A 4,197-nucleotide genomic window follows, 5' to 3' on the forward strand; every position below is an offset into this window, starting at 1 on the left:
CCGTTTACAACAAAATTGTTAAAAGTTTAATAAAATAACGTAAAAAAAAATTTTAACAAACTAAGGTGTCACGCCTCTTCAAGAGGCGTGACTTTAATTTTTTTTTTACAAAAAGCAAGTCACGCCTCTTCAAGAGGCGTGACCTGCCTTTAAATTTTTTTTAAAAAAAATAAAGTCACTCCTCTTGAAGAGGCGTGACTTGCCTTAAATTTTTGTTTAAAAAATGAAGAGGCGTGACTTGCCTTTAATTTTTTTTAAAAAAAGTGACTTGATTTTGTGATGCAAAAGACGACTCAGCACATGTTAAAAGCTGCGGCACATTAAATTTGCCGCGGACTCAACACAACACATGTTAAAAGCTGCGACACCATATTTTTAATAATTTCGAATTTATTATAATATTATAAATTTTCTTCTATAAGTTGAACACTTGATTCTCTCCTTTCATTCACTCGTTTCATATTTTTCATTTACTCTTCTCATTTTTTCATCGGTAAGTTTTTGTATATGTTTCAATTTATTTTTTTACGTTTTGCATATTTTTCAAAAGACGAGGACTCAGCACATGTTTTTTTTTTTTTTGCAGGTTCCTTTTATTTGGACAACTTATATTAAGGTACGTATACTTACAAAATTATTATTTTAATTATTAAAATTTTAAACGAAATTATTATTTATGTTAGACTAATTTTGTAGTGTTATTTGATTTTTTTTCAATCTTGATTTTTTAGTAATTACTATTTTTTGTAAAGAAGCAACTTTCCTTATTGTTTTTTCAATAAAAAAAAATTAGCGTTATTGTTTGCATTATTGTTAAAAAAAAATTTGCATTATTGTTAAAAAAAGGGCGTGACTTCCTTGCATACTTCTATTAATAATTTGCATTATTGTTAAAAAAAAATTAGCGTTATTGTTTTTTAAAAAAAAGGGCGTGACTTCCATTTGAAAAAATATAATAATTTATATTTTTAAAAAATAGGGAAGTCACACTTTGAAAAATAATAATTTTTTTAGAAAAAGGGAAGTCACGCCTACCGATTAGGCGTGACTTCCCTTATTTTTTGTTTAAAAAAATCACACTTCCCTTATTTATTTTCTGTAATTAAAAAAAAATTAAAAAAAATTAATTTAATTATTGAAAAAAAATATATTTGTGATCGATACAATGTGGTCAAAAGCTACAAATTTATTTGCTAATAAAATACATTTTCCAATCGTTATTATTAATTACACGTTAGAATCAATTAATTCTTTAAGAAAGATTCGAAAATTTAAATATGTGTATGTATTTAATTTTTATTATTAAAATAAATTTGTATTTTCAAAACTCGTAGATTATAAAAATATTTTTTTATTGTAATTATTATTTTTTACTTGTAGTTAATGTTTTATTTTATATTTTTTATAATTGATATTGTATTTGTTTTGTTTATACAATATTGTGATAGATAATAATAATAATAATAATAATAATAATAATAATAATAATAATAATAATAATAATAATAATAATAATAAAATATTATTCTCATTATTGATTGTAGGATGTCGTTACATGCTGGACCTGTTGATCCTACTGTACTTTATCAGCAACAAACACATATATCTAATTTTATTACGCCTAACAACTTAGATAACACCCTAAGAGTGCGTCGATCAGATAATTTAATTTGGGCATTGTGGAATAGTGGTATACTACACCATCGTGTCCGATCATGTCTAAACGAAATGGGCTTTTACGACATCTTCTTATGTGGTGATTATGTTTATGATAATCATTTGATAACCGCTCTTGTAGAACGATGGCGCCGAGAAACTCATAATTTCCACCTGCGAGTTGGCGAGGTCACAATTACGCTACAAGATGTTGCATTAATTTGGGGGCTGAATGTTGATGGTGATCCTATCATCGGGACTGATGTATCTTGCAAGTTTACTGTATGGCAGATTTATTGTTATGATTGGTTAGGTTTTATGCCACTTCAGACAGACTTCAGATCCAACAGTTTAAAGTTGACTACTCTGTACTTACATTGTACACAAACAGTAATTGATGAAAACAGTACAGACATAGAAGTGGCACAATACTCCCGATGTGTTGCGATGTTGGTTATCGGTGGTTGTATGCTACCTGATTCTGAAGGTTGTGCGGTCAAACGGTTGTACTTGCATTTTCTGCAAGATATACATAAGGTTCGTAGTTATAGTTGGGCAAGTGCTGTACTTGCATGTTTATATCACGAATTGTGTTCCGCCTCTGGGTCAGGAAAACAAGAAATCGCAGGCCCTTTATACATATTGCAGGTATATTTATTACAATTTTTATGTATACTCCTTTTTATACGCATTCATTAAACTCAATTGTTTTATAGATTTGGGCATGGTCAAGAATGATTCCTCTATGTCCTGACCGCTTAGGATACAACCTCACCGCTCGACTTGAAAATGAGAACAACGGTGATAATATTCTTCCAATTCCACCATACAGAGCAAGGTAATAAATGCAACATATGATATAAAATTGATAACGTCATCTTTATTTTATAGTATTACGAATTTAACGTGCATACAGATGGAAAATGTATTCACGTGGACACATACACCTACACATTCTGTGCGAATCATTCGTGATGTACTTGAAAAGATGGGAGATTTTCAGGTGTTTATATTTCACTAAATATAAATTTCGTATATGTCATATATTATTGCTTGGGTATATGATTCGTTTTTTCATTATTTATAGTTCAAATGGCTTGTTTACGACCTCGAAGCTGTGGATGTTTTGTCATTGCCTTTAGAATGTAGACATCCCACTCTCTGGCGAAGTGCGTGCCCATTGTTATGTTTTCTCATTATGGAGATGCATCGTTCTTTAAAAACTATGTTCGTGCAAAGTTCTCCTCTATCTGCGTTGTAATAACTCAAATTCGATGCAGATGGAATTCCAACAGAATCAGGGCGTTGCTCATCATATATTGTACTAAAGAATTGAGGTACGTCATATAAAGATTGACCGACAGGCGGGACATAAAATGGTAATGTATCAGGTCGGTGTTCAAGATTTGAAATGCCTTCAAAAGGATATGCATGCATATGATCACTGGTGTTGGTATGAGATGGACCAATATCAGCAAATGTGGCATTTTCGTCTTCATGCACATCTTCATCTGTTTCACTTGTAGTTGTATCAGGTTCAGTAAATATTTCAGTGGCGTGAAGGTGAACATCTAATGACAACTCACGTGATCTTTGTTCATCATGTACGACAGGTGTCAGTCCATGACCCGATCCAGCACTCGGTGAACAATCCAAACCTACATGATTTGTGTCAACTGAGTACCATCCTCTTGCACCAGAATCCCATCCTCGTGCGGAAATCGGCCAACTAACATTTTCTTCTACGGTGTCAGTAATATACCGATCTCATCCCCTAGTCCAATCATGCGAATTAAATCGATTTTCATCTATTGGTTCGAAAAAAGCAGCAGCGGAAGTACCAGCTTCATCATGAAATCCCATCGAACCCTTCAGTTATACATGGAATGTATGATTCAGGAACCTCAACATCTACATTATGCTCAATGAAATCCTTTTCGATATACAATTCAATACACCGCATTTCGTTAATAGAATGCAGCATAAACTGTAAATTGTTGTCATCATTGATGTCAAGATGCACTTCTACGCAATGTGACTTATCCATTTAGGAATATTTTGTTGACAATTTTAAATTAAATTTTGAACTTTCAATATTTGTCAGACGGTATACTATTTCTTTCAACTCATGCAAATTAATAAATCTTGGTATTCGTGTTGCCCTCAATGCAGTGGTACTATATTTTACGGTGTGATGTCCTATAATAACATTACCACCTACGAATAAAAGCACCGGCACACTGTCTATTCCTATAAAAGAATCAATAGGTCACACAAAATAAAAAGGTAATAATAAATTTTATAAAATTTCAATGGAATAACAAGATGTGAAATAACAAATAATACGCTATAAAAATTAATTTACATATGCTTTCATTTTTATTAAGAATAATTATAAAAATAATAATAATAATGATGATAATGCTTATTTTGTTTTACTGAACAACTACTATCAATAATATTATTTTTTTTATTTAGTAAGTAAGTAATAATAAAAATAATTATGATAATAAATTTCATACTAAATAGGGAAAAAAATTA

General features: G+C 30.7%; 1 long non-coding RNA gene across 2 annotated transcripts; it reads left to right on the forward strand.

The window, feature by feature from the left end:
- The first annotated feature begins 271 nt into the window (after positions 1-271).
- Positions 272-2,495, forward strand: LOC140833283 (uncharacterized). 2 transcript variants are annotated; one of them, XR_012118395.1, is made up of 3 exons: positions 272-616; positions 1,545-2,304; positions 2,373-2,495. It is a non-coding gene; the product is annotated as an uncharacterized lncRNA (long non-coding RNA). The 2 variants fall into 2 exon arrangements; XR_012118396.1 differs by having other exon boundaries at positions 2,048-2,304.
- The last annotated feature ends 1,702 nt before the right edge of the window (positions 2,496-4,197 follow it).

This window comes from Primulina eburnea, chromosome 6 (genome assembly GCF_022965805.1).
Source record: "Primulina eburnea isolate SZY01 chromosome 6, ASM2296580v1, whole genome shotgun sequence".
NCBI classification, from domain to species: domain Eukaryota; kingdom Viridiplantae; phylum Streptophyta; class Magnoliopsida; order Lamiales; family Gesneriaceae; genus Primulina; species Primulina eburnea.